Source organism: Argentina anserina, chromosome 4, assembly GCF_933775445.1.
Source record: "Argentina anserina chromosome 4, drPotAnse1.1, whole genome shotgun sequence".
Lineage (NCBI taxonomy): Eukaryota > Viridiplantae > Streptophyta > Magnoliopsida > Rosales > Rosaceae > Argentina > Argentina anserina.
Genome location: NC_065875.1, coordinates 16,733,602 through 16,745,732, shown reverse-complemented (window position 1 = coordinate 16,745,732; position 12,131 = coordinate 16,733,602). Strand labels below are relative to the sequence as shown.

General features: G+C 36.0%; 1 pseudogene; it reads right to left on the bottom strand.

The window, feature by feature from the left end:
- Nucleotides 1-586: 586 nt before the first annotated feature.
- LOC126792278 (uncharacterized protein At2g24330-like) lies at nt 587-3,186 on the bottom strand (annotated as a pseudogene).
- Between the last annotated feature and the right edge of the window lie 8,945 nt (nt 3,187-12,131).

Here is a 12,131-nt window from a genome sequence, read left to right as displayed (position 1 = left end):
TTTAACAGGGTGTCTTACTATTTTGTATTGATTGTATCGACCAGTGTCGATTGAACATACTCCAAACTTGGGTTGTTAATTTGTTGTTCACCTTAGTATCCACTAATGTTGGTGCATTAATAAACCTTTTAACTAATTCCGATAAAATAAAATATGTCCTCCCAAGTGTGCGTCGTCTTTAATCCGTAAGTATTTTCATATTATTTGAAGCTTTGAGTTGATTTATGATCGTAACATCACCCTTCATCTAATCTCAGCCGCTAGGTTCATTCTTTTTAAAAAGTTTTTTTTTCTTTGAGAAAGAATTAATGTCTTTCATGGAGTTTAACTAATTAGGACATAACGACTGAATATGCTCTGGGATCATTTGGTCTTGTGACGTAAGTGTGAAGGAAGTCTTCGCTTCTTTACTCGACACGTTTCAAATCTTCGGAGAAGAACATACCCACATGTCGAGCATAATTGTTTATGTGGAGCTTACCATAAAAGTATACCTGTAAATGAGGTCAACAATCTGAGGTAAGAGCATATGAACAAAAGAAACAATATTCCTTTCGTTATACTTGCATTACAATAGTAAGTTCTAGTTCTCGAATTCGGGAAGTTAATCATATACCATTTACCTGCAAAGTTTAAACCGTATCAGCTCGAACAAGCGAACCGAGGAATTCAAAAATGAAATGAAAAGATAAAAGATGTACATACAAAGTTACAATCAATGTAATCCATGTCATAAAGCTCCAAAGGTCTCTTGGCTAAGATCTCAACGTTCTCTTGTACACACCAAGCATATAAGGCAAGCCCATAAATCCATCCAGCGGAAAACAAACAGCGTCCTGGTTTGTTGCATCACTCATGTCCCCTGCTACCATAGGTTCCGAATTAGGAGTGCTAGAACCAAAATCAGCCCCTTCCAAATGTTTTGGCCTATTTAGAGCATGACAGTGTGGGCAATAATAAGTGATGCACATGAAATCCTCCTTCTCAGCAAGCCCTATAGAAAGAATATGATATCATATCAGTATCTTCAACCCTGAAATGGAACAACCAAGTGAGTGCATCAGCCTGCAGGGTACCACTCCTATAAAGACTGTCCATAACTTCCTTCACATAAATACCCAAAAACACAAGTGGTCCTAGGATCAGGATGTAGATGACTTACCATTGTGCATTTGACAATTGCTACATGAGGGCATATGATTGTGTGGGATCTCACCCACAAGGAATGCCGCAAGCTGAGCAATCCAATGTCCATCTTGTGTAGCATATGATTGAGGATTCTCATGAGCAACTACCAGTTGACCAATCCAATTTCCATTTTGCGTAGCATGTGATTGAGGATTCTCATGAGCAACTACCAGCTGACCATGCTCACCAGTCAGGGGATTTTCAGAGCCAACATTATGAGGAGTCTCATGCTCAGAATAAAGCATTTGTGCACTCCATGTACTTGTAGATCTGGTGAGGCCTGTTTTCCGATTTTGAAGTTCACCAGAATGGGTATGTTCAGCATCCCTGCTTCTCCTAGATGGGGCATTAGCTTTGATTAATCTCCAACATGGAATCTTAGGCCTGAATCGGCACCCAGCTTATATGCAAGGACAGTTGCAGCAGCTGCCTTGGCTGCAGGGTCAACATCATAATTCTGCATAAAAAAGCATCGTGTAAGCACTAAGGGAAAAAATTTGAGGTGAAGAACAAGGAACATCTTCACGTAGACCACCACTTAGCAAACACAGCATAAGATCATCACAATCATGTTCAAGAAAAACCTCTTTGAGCACAAACTAATTCAGCACACAACAATTGAAACGATGCCTTATAATCAAGGATATAAGCTCACTGATCATTCCTACGTTTTGTCTTCCATGAGATCAAGGAATTTTTTCCACCACACCGTTAAAACATGCCAAATAAGACGAATGAGATGAAGAACAAATGATGCACCCATACCTATACCACACCTGATAATAATTCACAAAAAAGAAAAAGAAATCCACCATACAATTTCAATAATGAAAAGTAATGACATATAATAAAGCAGCATAAAGCTTTTCATCATTACCTGAATAAGCTGTTGAGTAGAGTAATAGTTTGTCTTCTCTTTAAGTTAATCAATTATCGCTTGCTTCTCAACCCGGAGCCTTTCGAGAGTCTTATTATCCTTCCGATCCCCTATAGTTAAGATATTAAATGTTAGGTCTCAACAATAACAAAGTAGTCTACTCTAATCTAAAGCAACATATAAGAAAGATTCATGGAAAGCCAAGCAGTATGCCTTTTTGCAGCAAACTAATAAGAACTGGTTCAAACACCGAACATTTAAAGTATTAATGTCAACCATCGACTAAATACCGACAAGCTAAACCTATTCTCCAAACACAACTCAAACAGTCAAACCAATCCCATGCAAGTTAATGTCATCAATAATAAGCTTATATTATTAATTTGCTACATGAATGGGTATATGGTATACAATCAATCCCATAGATAATCAAACACACATAATAGTAGTAATTCATGGTTTCCCTTTGTGCTTTCCGAGCTACGATTGAAATGTCAATTTGAAGTGCTCTTCCAAAATAAAAGACATCAAAAATAGGCTAAAGTAGAAAACAAGCCAAGGCTGAGGGATGAAGTTGAATCACAACACCAGAAACCGAGTTATTTCAGATCAATTTCCAGAATTCAAGACACCCAAATATAAAAGCAAGCCAAAAACAATGTATTTTCACATTAAAATTCTATTAAAATATGATGTTCTTGATTTTGAAACACATAAAGGACCAGTAGATCCATTAGCTACAGTACCAATAACATTCATCACCAAATCCCTACTTACAAACAACAAACAAGTATCAAATTCTCTACAAAAATCACAATAAAATCCAGCAACTCACTAAATCAAAACCCCAAATTTCAATTCTCCACAAAGCAAATCATAATGAAGCTTCAATTCTACAGGTCACCAAAACTAACCACAGAGCATAGAGATAGCAGCATTACCACTGACACATGAGAAAAGCAAAGACCAAGAATTAACCAAGTACCATCTTCAAGAAGATGAAACATCCAAGAAGGCCATCGGAGTCGGAGCTGTACTTCTTGGTCATATTCGGAAACAGAATCCCCCACTGGCGTCCCTGCCTCACTATCAATCAGCACATAGATGACAGCGTCGACCATCATGTCGAAGAGGTTCTGGCAGCAGACGCCGGTGGAGGTAATCAACGGTCCACCCACGCAGACGAACACAATGCATTTTTCTCCTAAATTGCAATTCAATTAATCAGTTTTGCGATTGCCTAACCTAATACTCAATTACTCACTTAAAAACTTACACTCCTCGATTAAGATGACTTTACCCCTCCATATTTATTAATCAAACTTACTGATTTTTAAATAATAATAAAAATAAACAATAATTAACTCTTCCAATCGTTAGTTCGATCTGTTAGGACTAATGACTTCCTGCCACCTGTCGTCGACAGAGTTGGACCAAAGTAGTCAGGGACCATTCCAGACCTGGACTTGGATTGGACCGGCTTTGCAGACATGGACTTGGATTGGATCAGCTTCGACTATTGGACCTATTAACTGGAAATTGACCTAAAGACAATAACATACTAAAAGAAAATTTTAAAAACACCATTTTTTTGTCAATGTTCTACAAATTTTTTACAAAAATTTATTTTTATCAAAATTTGCAAAGCTTCCAAAAGGATGTTGTTACACTTTGATCTAGGATTTTCAAACCTGGTGCTTTAGGAAATTATAGTATGGGTGCTGTTAAATGTACTCAATAAATATCTAAATATACCCGGCTTTTCAAATTGAAATTTATTTTTCCTGTTTTACCCATAATTGTACCCAGCATTGAAAATTACATTTTACAATGCTCTCATACCTTTTTGCTACAGTTGTCCTCTTCTCTAAAGCTTCCAAATCTCTCTGCCAATTGTGTTTCATCTAAGTGCATACCCTGCTATTAATTCTAATGATCTAATCTATTAATATATTGCCTCGTTGTTTTAGGGGCTTATAGTTTGTGAATTTGCAAGGAACCATGCAAATGAATTAGAAAAGATCGAAGAGCTAGGTTGAAGAGGTGATGCTGGAATTTGAAATTAAGGGGTTGAATGTAACAGGTAAATCTAACAACTAACACATCGCTCATGGCTTCTGGTGGCTTTTGCCATTTCATTTGCCTTTCATTGCATGCGTAAACTATTTTAAATCTAACACAAATTAAAAATCAAGAGTTTTGGTGGGGATTGGAGAACAGTCGGAGGTGGAGAACTACCAAGATGGTCGAATGCAGAACACAAGAATGAATTGGAGGGGAAGAGCAGTTGGCTGGGTTTGAGAGGTTTGGTTGGGTTCAAAGATTCAAAACAGGGGTAAATCAAGAAATTACGGACAAATTTTTAGATGTTGGGTATACTTAGATTTTTACCGGGTCCTTACATTATATACTCTAGACTTAAAATAAATTCGGGTTCAAGGTAATATGACTGCTCAATAAGTCTGAGGGTTAGCAAATCGGTTCATATCCTCCTTAAGCACTTTAAATGAACCGGATCTATTTAATTCCTTTATTTAGTGTTCTTTAATTAGCAAAACGAAAGTAGCACTTATGTGACATTCTCGACTTATTATTTCGGGAAAATTACTATTTTACCATTTTGTGTCTTTACCTAATAATTTCCTGTTAGGAGTTAGATTAGCATCTCCGTGATAGATTAGGACTCCGAATCTTACGTGATTGTGGTTTTTGTAATGCATATATATAGGCCCACATATCATTCAATAATACAAAATTATTTTATCCTGAAACACATTTTTAAATTACTTACTAATTACGCAGCCAATTCTCAATTAATTAAGGACTCATTTCTGGGCTCTTTAATCGTTCTAATCATCTAATGGGGTCTCTAATCATTTTCTCATTCAGTCATTCCACACGTAGAGGGTAACAATGGAACATAATGTGTAGAAGCATGAGTGGAGGTATTGTCCTTTTCTTTACCTGTCGTGATAAATATTATTCGACAAGCACGTGACCATACTCTGCCAGTCTGTCTTGGATCGGACCATAATCGATCAGTGAGAGGTAGTTCCAGTTGCTGATAAGATAAGTATTGACATGTCAAACAATTTCTAACCTATGCATCAAATTCAAGTCCTTTGAAGCAAATATGATGATGTGGTTGATTAATGTAGAAGATAATAAATTTGGGCTAGTTTTATTATAAGAGATTCTAATTGCATGCATGCATGCCTGTTATCGTACGTTGGTTCTTTTTTTCTTTCGGTCTGAGATATTGTAGGCTATATACGTTTGCAAGTGAAAATAGTAGCTTGAATTACGATTCTGGCTTTGAAAGATCAAATTCAGCAGCCCGGTCGGCTTTGCAAGTGAAAAATAAGGTCGAGTGCTTTCTAGTTTCTTCGTACGATTGAAGATATCAATATCTTTGTTCCAATGCAAGTTAATAGCTATTCCACTTCGTCACAATTTTAGGACTTCAAATGGCTCAAATTGCATATGGCCGGTCTAATCACTTTGGTCTAACATTACAAAGGGCATGGAAGAGGTGAAGAATCGAGACCGTAGATGTGTTTATACTCATTTGTCCAAAGGCACTGTGCTTGATGAGAGTCTAAAAGTGATATATGCATCAAATCAACAAGACGAAGCTATATACAATCAAGAACATTTATTCAATTAAACACGAATTTACGTGCGAATCTTAAATTGAACCAGAATTTGCTGAAACCCCTTCCAACTACTGAGGGTGTTGGCGTAGCTCAAGATCATTAGTTCACCGCAAGTGGCACCGAAAGGATGGGGGTGACAAGAATCATGTATAAACGCAACAACATATTGTTCATATCCACAAGAATAGAGCTACATACCGCCTACAGTGTGCTGTAACCCACCTCAAATTACTAAAAAATTTGTCTTTATAAATTTTAAATTTTAAATATTAACCCATCCTAAATTTCTATATATAGTTCATAAATAATTATAAATTTTTTCTAACCCAACTCATTATAAAATTTTAGCTCCGCCCTTTCATGTACACAAACTTGCTGAGATGTTGATTGCGGGATAAGATGCAGTTTGTTGACTGGCATATCATGTGAGTCAAATTCGGTCGCAGTGTAACAGTACGTGGTAGAAGCATCTTCACTCGGACAAGAATAAAGAAGAAAAAGAGGGGAAGCGATCAATAGTAGAATTGAAGCATCTGTGGCCGGCCCGAAACTGGTTTTGTAGATAGAGCACATCAGGAATCTCCAACTAGCTAGTTGCTAACCATGCATCTGGCATATAATGCCAAAATATGTAAAGAAAATTGTTAACCTGTGTTTCCTGTACGTGTGCTATAACTTATATGGTATATAAGACATTTTGACACAAAGTTGGCAAAATATAAAGGCGGTATATGTTTTATTTTTTATTTTTTAAAACTTATCTAGTAAGACATTTTGTTCCACACGGAGGTTTCTAACATTTTTCAATTTCTTTTAAGAGACCAAATAATTGAATACTCATAAATTTAAAGACTGCTTAGTCACAGTCAAAATATTACACGCATGAACTTTACCATGCAATTTCTTAACAACTAATTAAGCCTGATTAAGTTGGTATGGCCTAGTCAATGGTCTAAATATCGTTTTCGGCATCGTATCGGTCGAGAAGTAAAACGATATATCGGGGGATATATCGGTTTTATCAGGGATATATCGGTTTTATCGGATTTGCTTATTTTTAATAAAATTTATAAAATTATACTTCAATATGTACCAAATAAACTAAAAAAACGGTACTAAGTAAACTAAAGAAAATAAATACTTGATTTAATGACAATTAAAGTACACGAACGACATCTAATAATAAAAATAGATATTTAAGAATGATTATTTAGACTTGAAATTCATTATATATATTTAAAATTTATATAAATTAAAAATATATATAAAAAAAAGAAAAAAAATATAAGTTTTTTTTTTAAAAGAGGAAATAAATATTAAAAAAATAAATAAAAATTGAAAAAATAATTAAAAAATGAAAGTTTGACCGTTGACTATCATTTTTGCGTTGACCGATAAATTTTGACCGATATGCTCTTATCGTATCGGATTCGAAATATCAGCGATATATCGGCGATATCGCCAATATTTCAAACAGAGGGCCTAGTTCAAAAAATGGGAAGTTTACTATTTGGTCAGATTATCATGTGTTGCGCCAATCTGTGCCTGTTCTGATGCCTAATACATAGACTTCACATATAATTGACACTAATGTGTGGAAGTTGATATGGAAGGTGGTGACTCTTCCTGCAAGGAAAGAGGGAGGTGAAGACCTATCTCTGAGAATGGTTGCCACTCTGTTTAATTTGATGGATGGGATTAGTACAACTGAAAGAGTTCTTGTAATTGCTGCTACCAACAGCCCTAATAGTATTGAGCCTGCACTCAGACGACCTGGAAGACTTGGATTTGAGTTTCTGTTTCATGGTTGAATGTTGTAGAATGTACTTGGTAAATTCACTTAAATTTCCAGAAGATCATTTTATTTTTGGATTGATGGATACTATAATCTACCATGGATGAACCAAGCTGTAAAAATGCATCACTTATGCACATATAATATGTTCAAGGATACGAATAAGTGAGAACTCTAGACCTCTAGTTCGTTATTACAGGATTCTCTTATGAGGTAATTCTTTATCCACGATTGATAATAAATCAAGAAGTTTTGCCAAATCAGTGGTTTCATAATATCAGAGTTCAGCAGATCCAGGATTTCAAATGGTTTTGCCTCTACAATTTATGCAGCATGCTCTCTGTTTCTTGTTACAACTTCAAAGAACATCAATCGAATCCAAAAATTAATGGTTGTAAGAAAACTATTGTCAATTAGCACAGAACAAAGGATGAACAAGGCTAGCTTAATCTTTTTTTCCTAAACTTCTGATAAGTGCACTGCTAGTGTCAGAATCTTTATACATGTATGTCCCTGTATAGCTAATTAATGGAGGATTGTTTGATCACTATTTCTCTACAAGCACATGGATGTTGCAGGTGATGTTTCTTCTTTTGATTTTTCTTATATTCACAAGCACATGGATGCAGTAGATCTACCAGAGATATGGAAAAAAGGAGATTGGGGTCGTGAAAACCATTTGCATATGAAGATACATACCTTTTGAACAAGTGAGAGATTCATGTGTTATTCACCTCCTTACCACAGCTCTGTTCACCATCTTCTCACCGCAGCTCAGTTCACCATCTTCAGACAGAGAGAGAGAGAGAGAGAGAGAGAGAGAGAGAGAGAGAGAGAGAGAGAGAGAGAGAGAGAGAGAGAGAGAGAGAGAGAGAGAAATCAGGCCACAAACACATTGATTTCTGATAGGGTTTGGTATTTATACCAAGCCCCTTAGAATCCCTTAAAATCAACAATCTAATAAATCTTTCAAAATCGGTGGAGTTTTGAAAACCACCCGATTTAACATGATTTTTTTAAATCATGATTGAATACCTCAAGATTTTGAAGGAGTTTGTAAAATCGTGATTGAATACCTGCTGATTTTAAAGGATTCTTAAAATACAACAAAATCATATAGATTCATGATTCAATACACCCCCTAAGATTAGACATTTTTTATGGAGGTGTCTTAGTGGCTCTGTTCCTACTTAGGAAAATCTTTTTCGTCGGCACTTGTCTAAACATTCTAGCTGCCCTCTCTGTGATTGTTCTGTGGAATCTATTGAGCATATCTTATTTTTGTGTCCGTGGGCAAAGCTGGTGTGGTTTGGTTCATCACTAGGCCTATCAATCAACATTTCACTACCATGGATCGGTGACTTATTTTTTTTACAAGCTCTTTTACTTCTACAAGTGACAAGAATTGGGTTCTAACCTTATTGAGCTTCTTGTTATAGGAGATTTGGAAGGCTCAGTGCTGTTTCATTTTTCAGAAAGTACCGGTTGATCTGATCTTGGTTTACAAATTGGGTTCGAGTGCGGTAGTGGATTTCTCTCAAGCTATCAAAGTGAGTAGTGATAGCTTTATCAGTTCCCTTCCCCAATGAGTGGTTCTCCATTTTTGAATCAGCAACAAGTGAGATGGATGCCACCTCCGATGGGGAGAATCTCAATTAATCTTGATGCAGCTTGGAGAAGTGTAGACAGTGGAGGTGTTGGGGTTATCCTCCGAGATAACGATGGTAAGCTGGTTGGGGGTGTGGCTCATCTGGTTCGAACCTGTTCTCCGGCAGCGGCAAAAGCCCATGCCATTGCTACTAGGTTGTGCCTTGCCCATGAACTGCATCTGCAAAAAGTATCAATTCCATCAGATTCATTGGGTGTGATTACAAATCTAAAAAAGAAATCCACATGCAGTGATTGGAGGACATCATGTCCTATGGAGGAAATTTGGGAGTTGCAGAGCAGGTTTGAAGATTTAGAGTGGGAGTGGATTCCCAGAAAGCAAATTGTGCAGCTCATAATGCTGCTTTGCTTGGAAACGGGTTAGTGGATCGAATTAGATGGGTGGATACACCACCATCGACTCTTGTTCGTGTTATTCGTAATGATGGATTGTTGTGCCCACATGTAGGTGTAGATTAGAAGGAGCTGGTTTGCTCATTTGTCTTTTAGCGCCATGCCCCTTCCGTGTCTCTTCATTTTCTGGGTTGAGTGGGAGAATTGGCTATGTTTATTATTTGTTTAAAGTTTTTTTGACTAATTTGTTTTGGCTTTAGTTCTTTTGGGCTTTTAGCCTTGTTAATGAAAGTCCCACCATTTCAAAAAATTAAGCTTGAATGACTAGAATAAACTCAAGGATAGACAAAACATATATATTAATTGAACAGTCTCTACTTGATGACTAGTGTTTTATTTGATAAAATGATTTAGGGTTCACATCCAAAATCAATTAACAATAAATATAATAGCATAAACCCTTATAAACCCAGAATTTAGGTCACAATTCCCAATATGGCATGTATATTCTCAACACACCCCCACACGTGTGTCGAATTTTTAAGCCTTGCACGTGGACAACATTTTGAGTGACATGGAGTCCGTGTGGCCTTTTGAGCTTCAAATTTAGACTTGAGTAAACCACTCTGATACCATAATAAAATAATCTTGGATTTACATCCAAAACTAATTGATAATAGATGGAGTGACACAAACCCTTATAAACCCACAAGGTATGTCTCATTTTCCCATGTGGGATGTATATTCTCAACACGCCCCTGCACGTGTGGTAAATTTTCAAGCCATACACGTGAACAATATTTTGAGTAGCGTGGAGTCCGTATGGCCATTTGAGTAACCTGCTCTAATACCATGATAAAATGATCTGGGGTTCACATCCAAAACCAATTAGCAATAAATGGAGTGGCCAAATCCTTATAAACCCACAAACTAGCTCTCAATTCCTAATTGGGATGGCATTCGGTTGAAACGGTTCAGTTTTGACCCCAAACTAAAAACTGAACTGAACCATTCAATTAAGTTTTCTTCGTTTTTTTATCAGTTTTTTTTGTTTCTTGAAAAAAAATATATAAAAATAATATAAATATCAGTGATGCTACTTAAAGGCTGCAACTGTTTCGATTATACACTTCTACAATACAAAATCTATAAAAGTCCCCAAAATAAGAAGATACTTAGAGGCTGCAGCAGATTTCTTCTTCATTATGAAAAGATTCTTCTCCTGCAACAATGAGAGAAAGAAAACAAGCTTTGAGATAAAGAATACAAGTTTATGTTCATCCTCAACAAGACTAGGCTTATAATTAAATACAAATCAAGATATTGAAACCTATCATTTAGCAAAGCATACTTAAAGAAAACAAAAAACAAAAAAAAAACAAAACCAATAGTACTGCATTGTTACTTATGCAACCTGAATTGAACAAAATAATTAACAAACAAATAAGACTAAGGATTTAACAAAAGAATTGATGAATGAAAATTAAACAGACTAAAAAATCCAAAGGATACTCTAAGGATTTAACAAACAAACATAAGCAAGTGGTGGTTGGCAAAAGATACTCTATATTATCAGTCAAAGTTTCTTGCAGGTTTGTGTACCTTCTCTGTTTTCTTTATATGCAGAAAAGTATTATGGCTAATAAGATCTAGATTGACCACATACAAAAGCTGATGTATAAACTTGAAGTGGCATTTGGTTAATACATAGCTAGTTCCCTAAGAAATTAAGATGCAAAGAAAACAGTACTCGTTGAATATCTTGATGAAAACTATTTAACCATGAAAATTACAAGCATTATTGGCCACTATACTTTAACAACCTGATCTAATTCGTCTTGGTAAGACCTCATTTTCGGAGGGAAAAAGGAACTTTGTGAGATGATCTTCAAAATGCAAACTATTGATCATTTTGAACATATAATATGTATGAATTATAGCTTCGATTTTCATATTAGCATGTTGTCACCACAGTTCAAATCATATGTATCAACAACTTCATTCTAATTGACATCTATCCAGACCAATGAACATATACCAAAGAACCCAGAAAAAATAAAGGTTTAAGAGTAAGATTGCATAAGAACTATATGGCTAACAAGGACAATCCTCTATCACTAACCTAGCCTCACTTAAGAGTAAGATTTCTTCATTTATTAAAATCAAACCCATAACTAATCACCATGAAAGGAATCTATCATTATGAACCATGGCACATCACGATCACAATTCCAATAATCAATTTCATACACAACTTGAGTAACATAATAAAATTACCCCAAAAAAATGAAACTCAGAACTAAAATTTGAAACCCAGAACTAAAAGTTGAAACCCATAAATAAATTAATCATGGCATATCACAGTAAACTTGTATAACGATTGAAAAAAGTACTTGAATGAACGTTGTGAATCGAGAGACTGAACGAGAGAGTAGAGAGACTGAGCAAGAGAGAGCGGCGTCGGTAGCGGTTAAGTGAGGGCTGAGCGAGAGAGAACAGTGGCCTGGCGTCAAATCGAGAAATGAGAGAGTAGAGAGTAGAGAGCAGAGAGTCGAAAGGTTTCGCTGAAAAGGGTTTGAGACTGTGAGGAGTCTGAGCAAGGGTTTTTTGCCCC